General features: G+C 52.8%; 1 long non-coding RNA gene across 1 annotated transcript; it reads left to right on the top strand.

Moving 5' to 3' along the window:
- Positions 1-2,619: 2,619 nt before the first annotated feature.
- Positions 2,620-6,015, top strand: LOC135320072 (uncharacterized). Its single transcript, XR_010379228.1, has 3 exons — positions 2,620-2,835; positions 3,082-4,574; positions 4,906-6,015. It is a non-coding gene; the product is annotated as an uncharacterized LOC135320072 (long non-coding RNA).
- Positions 6,016-11,010: the final 4,995 nt, after the last annotated feature.

The following is an 11,010-nucleotide window of genomic DNA, read 5'->3' as shown; positions in this document are numbered from 1 at the left end:
GCCCCCGGGCGCCCCCCCCCGGGCGCCCCCCCCCCCGGGCTGAAGTCGGGCGGCGGAGGGGCCGGCCGGGCAGCCCCGCCGTCACCACTTAGCGGGAAGGGGAATTAGGGGAGCCGAGTGTGGCCTGCGCCGGGCGGCAGCTGCGTCCCGCGTCCACGTTCGCTTAGATACCTGCTGTCCCCGCTGGGCGGGGCGGGGGGGCGCCTTTGTTTCACTGGCAGCTGACTTTCAGGCAGCCCTGGGGGCGTCTGGTTTGGTGGTTTTGATGAGAAGCAGTGAGTGAGTTTGCTAACAAAGAGGTTCGGAGCTCCTGTGGGGACGGCGGGGGGGTCCCATCTGGCTGCTCCAGTGACCGCGTGTGGCTCCACCAGGACCACAGCCTGCACCCAACACAAGGAGGTTCTGCTCAGAAAGCCGGGACTTGGGAATCAAAGCAGGTGGGGTGACTGCTGAGGGTGCTCAGCCTCCCGGGGGCTTTGGGCAAATTGTGTAACGCAAGCCTCAGTTTTCTCATCTGGAAAAGGGACTCTTGATGCCTCTGGAGGCGGTCGTTTGGGGTGGGCATGAGAAAGTGTAGGTGAAGCTCAGATCGATGATATTTTAACAGGCTCTTTCCCCACTAGGACCCAAGGGGCCTCGGGAAAGTTGAGTCCCAGCACTGCCTCCTGGCAGGAGGCTAAATGAGGTGAGAGAAACAGCCTCAGGGCCATCTTTGGTGCTGAGACCACGTGAGAAATGACTGCTCCCTTCCTTCTTCCTCCTTCCATCCCATTTATCTGCCCCTTCTCCGCCCTGGTCGCTTTACCACTTCGCAGGGCCCCTTGCCTCATTCAGGTCCCCGGTTCTGATTTGTCTTGGCTGAGGTTAACAGGACACTGTCCGTGAATAGTTCTCAGCCCGAAGGTAGACAGGCATCAGCTGAAATGCAAGGCCCTCTGACATCTGACATCACTGATGACCAAACCATGAGCAGTGGTGGCTGGGCCTGGGGTCTCCGGACCCAGCCAGGGCTGGGAAAGGGTGAGGGGTGGGGCTCTGTCTCATGGGCATGCGCAGCTGCTACCTGGGGGGTGATGCAAGGCATGTCCTTGTGGGGCACCGCTCTTGGAGGGGACAGGGCTGTGCCACGGAGACTCCGGGGCCTGCCGGGTAAAGACTTCCTGGAGCTGACACCTGCTCCTTGCTGTCCTGGGCCCTCAGGGACATTAGTCCTGACCCACGGCAGGGGAAGCCCCTCCCTGCGGGCTCTGAAGAGGAAGTGTGGGGACTGGGTCTCGTGTCCCTTTCCTGGGGCCACCATGAGAAAGTTCCGCACGCTGTGTGTCTTAAACAACAAAAATGTATTGATTGCCTCACAGTTAGGGAGGTCTGAAAATCAACACGTCAAAATCACATCCAAAATCAAAGTGCTTGTTACCGAGTCCAAACTCATTCTGCTCGCCGCACGACAGGCCAATAAACCGGGAGATGAGGTGTTGGGGCAAGGAATAGCGGCTTCATTGGAAAACCAGCAGACCGAGAGGATGGCAGACATGTCTCAGAGAACCATCCTACTCAAGTCAGAATTCAGGCTCCTTTTCTACTAAAAAGGAGAGAGGGTGTGGTTGGTTGTTGCAAACTTGCTGTAGGAATTCTTTGTTCTTGGAATCCTTTGCAGCTGTCCATGTGGGTCATGATGCCCCTGTAAAAACCTCCAACAAAACAAATGTTTTTTTCTGTTCTGCAACTTGTTATCTTTATAGGAGTGCAAAAGTGCTAATATCCTTAAAGGTCAGCGCCTTGAGAATAGGCTCTCCTGTCTATTTCAGGCTAAAGGCAATATTGTTCTGCAAACGGTGCAGAGCGAGCAGGACTAAGCCTGGAAAAAGGGGCACAGGGTTAAAGCCAAAGGAACAGGTCTAATATGGAGTCAGATTTGTTCTTCTCTATGACACGCTTACGGGGTCGGCCCCTTCTGAGGGCTGTGGGGGAGAATTTGTGTATCTCGCCTGGATTCTGGCGGTTTGACGCCGTCTTTGGTGCACGCTGGCTTGTAGCTGCCTGCCTCCGGTCGTCACATGACATTCTCTTTGTGTCACTGTCTTCACGTGGCAGTCTTTTTATAAGGAACCAGTCACATTGGATTAGCTGCCCCCCATTCCAGTATGACCTCATCTTGACTGATTACATCTGCAATGACCCTACTTCCAAATAAGGTCACATTTTGAGGCTCCAGGGGACATACATGAAATTTTGAGGGGATATCATTCATCCCTTAAAAGGATTTTGACCAGATAAGCATCATCCCCTGATACGGTAAAAGCCAAGACCAGAGAGCCTGGAGGCATCTGATCTGGAAGAAGGCAGGGAAACCCTTGTGCTTGGGTCCCAGCCCCTCGGGGGTGGGCAGGAGGCTGCGCCCCGGATGGTCAGTGCCTCCCCTCTGCCCGTCTGCCGCCTGGGGAGCGGCGGGAGGCCAGCCTGTGTGGGGGCGTGGTTACGTGGGAACTGGGAACTGCTGGGAGCTTTGCTGTGACTTAAGAGGACGTGCCCAGGGGTGGCTCAGCGCGTGGCTGGGGCTCCGCCTCTGGGGGAAGGGCCTCAGGTAAAGCCCGGGCTCAGGCTCTTCGCCCACGTGACTAAGAAAGCTGCTCGTCCTCTCCGTCCGCCCACTTCATCCGTCTACCGGGGCGACTAGCGGTGCCTGCACCGTGGCGTTGTTTTGATAATTAAATCAAATGATTCGTGTAAATGTTTAGATCTCTTCCTGGCATGGAGTAAATACACAAATTCCAGCCATGGCCGCCCGGCCCCTGAAAGAAGACACGGAAGCGAGCTTTGGGTGTTGGGGCTACTGTGAGAACCGGGGTGGAAGGAGGGTGGGGAGGGGAACGGAGGTGCCTCGGATGATTCCCACTAGGGGAAGATGGGCAGCAGGACAGACAGCCCCTCATCGGGGACGAAAAGCACACTCTGCTCCTGAGAGCGCCCTCTTTCCTGTAGCCCACTGCCACCTTGTGGTGAATACTGGAATGGCAGTGAGAATCACGAGGGCTTTTTTTTTTTTTTTTAAATTCCTGTTTGCTTTTATTTCTGTAACAGGATTAAAAGCACCGCCACCGCTTCAGACGCACAGACAGCTCTGCTAGTAGCATCTGACTGGTCTAAGTTTCCCCATCTTGCTGAGTGGCCGACCGACGTGGACCTCAACCTGGAGAGGAGTTCAAGTCGTGGTTGGTGATGGATTTGCAGTGGGGGAACCTCGCCTCCTCACTTGGAACCAGGCCAGCCGCAGAGTGGACCTCAGAAGAAAGTCAGCGCTTTCTGTGCTCTTGAAAGTCCTCTAGAGTCGAAGGTTCCGTGACCTGCCTGATATATACTGTCCTCCCTGCATGCCCTCCAACCAGCGAAAGAAAAAACCCTGGCTCGATGCACAACCCCGAGGCTGCAGCACGGGTCCCAGCTGTCGGTTTGAGAACCTCGGGGGAAGGGAATGGGAGGGGAGGAGAGAGCAAGAGAAGAGGGAACAGCTTGAGAAGGACATACGTGACCCTTTCCAGAAATCTGTGACCCAGTTAGCATTCCCTGGGGAAGCCATGGTGCTACCAGCCCCCTCTTTGGGAATTAAGTTCCAGGCGCTTTGTGCACCAATGTGGATGGGCTTTGCGGGCATTATGCTAAGTGAAACAAGACAGAGAAAGACAAGTAGTGTATGAGCTCACATATACGTATGTGGGGAAAACTGAACTCATAGAAACAAGAGATCAGACTGGTGGTTGCCAGAGGTGGGGGTGGGAGGTAGGAGAATTGGGGGAAGGTGGTCAAAAGGCCCCAACGTCTACTCATCAAGTAAGTCCTGGCGATGTGCCATGCAGTGTGATGACTGTCGTTAACAAGACTGTATTGGAAAGCCCAGGGAGTAGATCTTAAAGCTCTCATCCTAAGGGGGGAAAAATTGTAACTGTGGGAGGTGATGGATCTTAAATAATCTCATTGTGGCTTCAGTACTGACATGAACAAAATGGAAAGTGTCTCACCACCCACATAAGAGACACAATACAACGTAGCTTTCCTGGGACACTTAAGGCATCTTAAGATCCCAAATTATTCCAAGACACGTGGAGTCAGCATTTCCACTTTGTTGTGAGACCATGAATTTTGCAACGATTTTCAGTGACTTGATTTCTGTCCCCACCCTGCAGCATCAGGACGCTCCTGCCCAGATGGTTTCACAGGGGAGGGAACTCAGCGAATCGTCGTCGGGGCGTGGCCTTAGCAGCGGCCTTCCCTTGAGTGAAATGGCTCACTCCTTGTGTGAACGTTCCGCCGCTGGCTTGGAGCGGCCTCCTCTGAAGTTTGGTTTGATAATTTATGGGGGGCAGAAAAAAGCCTCCCCTCCCCCCAAGAAAAGCAAGACGGTAAGTGTTCCCCAGAGGAATCTAGACCCAAGCCTGGCACGTGGTGATCAAATCTGAGACCCTGGGACCAGGAATCCCATGGGCTCCCTCTTCTCCCACCTCGCTGGGGACCCTGAAATAAAGAAACCCTCTGCAAAGTGAAGGTCCTCGATCACCCAAAGAAACACATGGAAAGGGGTAGGAAATCTGTGGTAACTTGGCTTATGTTAATGTAGTATGTATTTTTATGCATTAAATTATCATGGCTTTTTTCCGTTTTTAAGAGTTAGAGTGACTTCCCTGGGGAGCAGTGGGGGCGGCTGGTCCTTGGAAGGGCCGGATGGGAACTTCTGAGGTGCTGAAGGGTCTTGTCTGCCGAGGTGGGTCTGTTTGCACAGGTGTGTCCACTTTGTGAAAGTTCATCAAGCTATACAGACATTTTGTGTAACTTTTGTGTAATTTTCTATATGGTACTTTAATAGAACATTTTTCTTGAAATTAAGCTTTTGGTTTCGATTTTGTTTTTCAGCAAGAAAGACACCCAGTGCTAGTGAAGCCACAGCGAAAGGAACTCTCATATACTGACAGTGGGACCATGAAGTGTCATATTTTTTAAAGCAACTTGCCAATGTAAGTCAAGAATAAATTCATATTCCTTGTCCTGCGCTGGTCGAAATCTCTTAATATCTCAGAATAGAGAAATATATTTATATACCAACAAATTCATCACAGCACGAGGGAACAGTTGACATTACCCTAAATGTTAACAATGGAGGAACTCTGGGGTATTTATGATAAAGGATTATACAGCCATTAAACTGCCTGCACACCTACTACATGCAGCTTCCCCTGCAATTAAGTCAGAAGGCAGGACGCAAAATATGGATCTTTAGTTTCAACTATATTAAAGCACTTGGTCTCATAGTAAATAGAATTCTGATTAAAATAAAAAAGGCATGAAGAGTATCCTTAAAAGCACAGTGAAAAAGAGTTTTAGAAGTAACTTGCTTCCCAAGCAAACTGAAGTCTTTGGCCTGAGAAATCCCACCCTGACATGCTGCTGACGGGAATGGAGAATGATGCCACTGCTCTGGTCGTGTGGCGGGTCCTTTAACCTTTAACGAAGAGGTTAAACAGCCTTACCGGACAGCCGGGCCGTCCCGCTCCAAGGGGCGTGCCCGAGAGAGATAAAAGACGTGTGCACGTAAAAACTTGCACGTGAATGTCCACAGTGGGAATTGTCATAATAGCCACCCAAATGCCCATCAACCAGTGAACGGATACATAAAATGGGGTTATCCATACAGTGAAATATTGTTCGGTGATAAGAGGAAATGAAGTCCTGCCGGGTACGTGCTTTGACTCGGATGAACCTTGAAGACGGCAGGCTAAGCCAAAGGGGCGCTCACGGAGGACCGCGTGGTGTATGATTCCAGCTCTATGAAGTGTCCAGAAAGGCAAGCCTGTGGCTGCCCAGGACTCACGGGGTTGGGGGGACCATGAGTGGCCTCTCAAGGGGATTCCACTTCTAAGGGTGAGTCGCTTCTTTTGGGGAGGTATCAAATGCTGTAAAACTGGGGTGATGGTTGCACAGCCCCACAACTATCCTAGGAAACAATGGCACGCTTTAAATGGGTGAGTTGTGTGGTATGTGGATGGTATCTCAATAAAGATGCTATTAAAAAAAAAACCCCAGGCAGCAGTAAGCCCGTCCTGCGTGACCTGCGACGCTGCAGGGCGCGCTCAGTGCTGCAGGGCGCGACCTGTCGGATTCTGCTGGAGACCACGGCACGCGGACTGAAGCTGTGCTCGTGTCTTCATGTGGCCCTCGCGGCTTAGAGCATCGTTCACGCTCACGTTCTTGGGTCTTTCAGAGTCCTTGGTGAAACGCACAGATGACTGCCGGTGTTTCCACAGGCTGCCGAGCACTAGGGATACACTCCCTGCACAGGTCTCTCTGGATGGCCCAGGAATGAGCACATAGACTTTACGCTGACCTTGCCTTCAGGTGGGGGCGGGGGCTTCAGCCCTCCCTACTCCCGTTCCTGGGGTCTCCTGATGGGAGAGGGGAGGGATGCGCAAAAAGCAGCACGGCGGAGAATGGGCTTCTCGGCCCTCTCTGAGGCTTCGATCCGAGCAGCTGAAGGAGACAGAAGGAGCGAGCCGATGAGAAGAGACGGGCGTTTAGAAGTGCTGGGGAGGACCACAGCTCCCTTCACTGGGGCCCCAGAAGTCCAGGAGCTGGGTGGTTTTAACTGACGCCACCCTGATTAGACCTCGTGGTTCACTGTTTTGTAAGTGTAGGTACTGAGAGTTTACAGCTTAAACACGTCTCTTCTTGACATGATCCCCACGACCTTGTAGACACGGTGTGTGGGAGGAAGCAGCCACGGGCTTCGGCTTAACAAGACGGGTGGGCAAAGCTGTGGCTGTTCAGGGATTCTCGGTGCCAGCATGTTACTAGTTTGCTCTGAGTGGTAGGATTATGGGATTCTACGTCTTTGTACTTGTCTGTACTTTATCGGCAGGACGAGTATTGTATTTGGTAAGCAAACCAACCATTAATGAAACTTCCTTGGTGCTTGGGTTACACCTGACCGCAGCGGAACGGCAGATCCGGGGGGGAAGGTCCGCAGAACCAGAGAACAGAGCGTCTCAGCTCTGCGCACACTTGGGTTTTCAGCAGCCCGAGTCCGAATCACAGTCCCGGCCCCGGTGAGAGCGGGTCCTGAACACCGCGTACAATGTTTCCATGCCTTCAGGTCCAGCTGCCCGCCTGGGGGAGAGCCTGATTTCTGTGTCCAGGCCTCCACGTTTTGCAGACCACCTTCTGTGGACGGCATGAGGCTAGGAACCGAGGTGCAAAGACCCCTGTTCCAGGTTAGATCTGGGTCCTAATCCTGTTCAGTTACTGAAGGGCTGAATAACCCCATCACCCATCAGGGGAGGGAGGGTTGAGAGAACCGGAAAGACGCAGACTGAAGACTCCGAAGTGGTGGCTATCTTCAGAGTTAGGAGGGTTACCACGTGGCGGCGCCTGGGGGAGACGACCAGGACGGGCTGTGTGATGTTACAGGGAGGCCAGTTTTACTTTGATTGAGGAAGAACATTCCAGCCACCGGAGACGTCCATCCCTGCAGGGGGCTGCCCCCGAGACAGTTCAAGATTCACCAGAAGCTGGATCTCACCGTTTCAGATGCTTAGAAGGGCTGTCAGTCATCAGGAGAGAGCTGGACCAGATCATCTCTCTGATCCTTCCAACCCCATCTCCGGAGTCTGCAGCCCAGACCTCTTTGTGCTAGCTTTGGTGTTTTGTTTTTCATTAGAGCGTGTTCCCTTATAGCCCCCAGGCGAACGGGCAGCTCCACAAAAAGCCCGTTTGATTCAGCGAACCTTGACTGTGAAGTCTCCCTTCCCGGAGCTCGGCTGGGCGGGAGCTGCTGCCCCCTTGTGGGAGCACAGAATACAGCGGCTGTGGAAGTGACCTCGTCATCCCGTCTGCTGCCTTGTCTCGCTCCCCAAAGAGCTTAGCTTCCTGGTGTGAGCGCCGAAGTTCTCGCTCCAGACTATCAAGTCCGTTTGTCCATTATGTCCCAGAAAACACTGGAACCTTAGCCACAACATAAAGGCCTGCCTTCCAGAGTGGCCAGTTTTGGATGCCTGTTTCAGCCTGGAGTGACCTCTGCATGCTGACAGCGGGCTCTGGAAAGCGCTCAGGACCCAGGCTCTAGCCCACGTTCTGCCACTCCTCCCTGACGCTGAGCTCGTCACAGATTCATCACGTTTGTAAAACGCTCTGGAGTTTGAAGGGGAGTCCTTTCGAGAAAAGTGGTCTGCCATGCGTGTGCTCGCCGGGCTAAGCACAGAAATGGCCCTTGGTTCTGTTCAAGGCTGGGGACCCTGAGCTCTACGGGGGGGGAGGGGGGATGGCCAACCCCAGACCCCGTCCCTCTGTGCCTGCAGCCTCAGGGACAGCCCAGGTGAAGGCTGCTCTTCCCCTCTACGGGGAGCCGGCAGACTGACCAGGGGTGGGATGGACAGTCCCCAGGGCGCCCGAGCTTTCTGGGCAGGCTTTGCCATTCGTGCTGACACAGAGCTCCGTGACCGAGGAGTCACTGCAAGAGGTTTCTCGTTGTTTCTAAGCATCAGGCACCTTCACTGTTGTCACTGTGGGCTTTGTACGGGGGGGCGGGGGGGGGGCAGCTGAGGACACCGCATAGTCTGCCTGTGCGCCAGGCAGGCGCTCAGCTCGTCTGGAAAAACAGTTTGGAATAAAACCACAGTTGGTAGCTGAGTAAGAAACACAACTTTGATTAAAAACAAACCACCAAAACCATTTCTTTGTGCTTAAGTTTTCCCATAAAAGATAACCATCCTTCAAGGACCTGCCTTGCTAAGTTTTCCTTGCAGCCTCCGCACTTGCACTGCGGCCTGGGAGCTGTTCCCCGTTAGCCCAGCACTGGCTTCCCGTGGCCGGTGGGACAGAAAATGTCAAAAGCAGACAACGCCCTGCCGACCCCACACGCCTTGCGTCATCTGCACTTGCTGCAAATAAGACATCTTAGTGAGGCATTTATCACTTTAGTCTGAAAGCAGTTCTTCACTTCCATGAATTCTTACGAAGTGACGGTCCACTGCAAGCAATCAACGCTTCAGGAGCCGGAGCTGGGGAGATCCTTTTCTCCTCCTAAATACTTGAAGCCAACTGACACGAACACTTTTTTAATTTAATCATTGCAAGAGTCCACGTTAAAGCGTAATTTTAACTGGTCTTATAATTCAGTCTCATCACTGGTACAGAAAGGTACACTAAGAAAAGGTTTTCACTAAAAGATAAGCAACAAGCCAGTAAGAGTGCTCCGTAAGCAGATAACCAGGAGCGTTAGAGTCGGAAGTCAAACCCGCCTTAGCGTCCTCAGGCCCCGGGAAGGAACCCACAGCTGCTGCCGACTAAGCAGGGGCTCGCCGGCAGGGCGGCGGCAGCCGGAGCCTGGGCTCCCGCCCTCCCGCCACGTGGCCGCCCCCGCGTCCCCCAGCTGCTGCTGCGGCCTGAAGAGGCGAGGCAACCCGGGGCCTCCAGGACACCACGTCCTCGCGCTGTGACCGCTGTGTTTCCCTTACACACTGCACGGCTATTTAAGATTTCACTTAAAGCATGTGTTGGCTTGCCTCAGCGTGTACTTCATTTTCTGTTTGTTACCCTCCATCGGGACAGGCTCCAGAGGACGCCTGTCGCAGCTCTCAACCTCGGATCAGACTACCGTCTGCTGGAAGAGGTGTTACCGAAAAGAGCTTGAAAGGGGAGCCTGAGAGACAGAGGGGTACAAACCCCGGGCCGCGTCCCTGTAGCACAGGGGGCTTACAGTACCGGTTATGATGTTCAAAACTGTGAATCAAAGAGGTGCCTTGTTGTATGTCACGCGCCTGCTTGTTGCTACTGCTTTTCTGATTACAAGATACAGAGTCACTTTAGGTAACTTCCATTTAATTTAATATTTATTTTCATTTTATATCCAGGTCACATTTTCTACATTAAAATATAATCATGCTGACTCCCCCCCTCCCCCTACACCCTCAGAGAGAAAAGCGAAGAACTTCACACAACTTGAAAGATGGAATGCACAGAGAAGTTGCCATCGCACCCAAGTGACAAAGGAGAGACCAAGCAGGAGACACGTCAGAAGGGCATAGAGGACAGCGCAGGGCTCGCAGCAGGACGGAGGAGAAATTAAAAGGCTAAAGCTTTTAAATGCTATCACTTGTGCCACAAGATTAGCCTGAAAAGGCAGATAGGTCAGAAAGCAGGACCACAAATGGGGCATTTCCCAAAGGCGAGTATCTAACAGAGTTTAAAATGTCCATCCACAGAAGAGCTTTCTCCCCCCAGCGTGCCTTTAGCAGCTGGTAAACACTGCAGAGACTTCAGACAACTGTTAGCACGTCCAAACGTGCAATGGATCCCGGGGTTTCTTTTTCTTTTTTTAAAAAACTGTATCCCAATTCTTTCCAAACAATTCTATGAATTATTTTAAGTATGATTCCTCTGCGTGGCAACGCAGTAAGTGTCATCGGGACAAGGCATCTCACTGCCGCCAGACCGAGGCTGGCCGTGCAAACGCTGCACGATTCCGTGTCACTCAGAGGGAAGGGGACCAGCGAGACACGGGAGTGGAGGCCCACACGTACCAGGGAGGAAAAGGAACCTCCTTTTCTGATCTATCATTAAATAGGAAAGAGCAGGAGGACAGCAAAAGCCATCTGCTTAGAGCAGCAGTAGACGGACCCAGAGGCAGACCAAAGTCTAAAGACAAACGTTCAGGAAAGCCTCTCGGCTCTGAGAGGAAGCCTCTTTCAGACCCTACGCCGCCCCTGACGCGGGGAGCGAAGCATCGTAACTCAGACAGCAATCTCCTCGAGGGGGTGGAGAGGGGAGGTCTGAGGGACCCGGATAACGAGGACCCCGGGCAGCTAGCTAACTACACCGCTATGTACAACAAATACACACGTCCGTGAGCACCCCTCACCTCCAGCCCTCAGCGGCTGTAAACTAAGCACTGAAGATCCAGGTTTTCTGAACAGGGGATATTTTAAAGTCTGTTAGCAGTTTAAAACATTGCAACACTGGCACGATATG

Source organism: Camelus dromedarius, chromosome 36 (assembly GCF_036321535.1).
Source record: "Camelus dromedarius isolate mCamDro1 chromosome 36, mCamDro1.pat, whole genome shotgun sequence".
NCBI lineage: Eukaryota > Metazoa > Chordata > Mammalia > Artiodactyla > Camelidae > Camelus > Camelus dromedarius.
The sequence above is the reverse complement of the archived record's forward strand: the minus strand, read 5'-3'. Positions and strand labels throughout refer to the sequence as shown.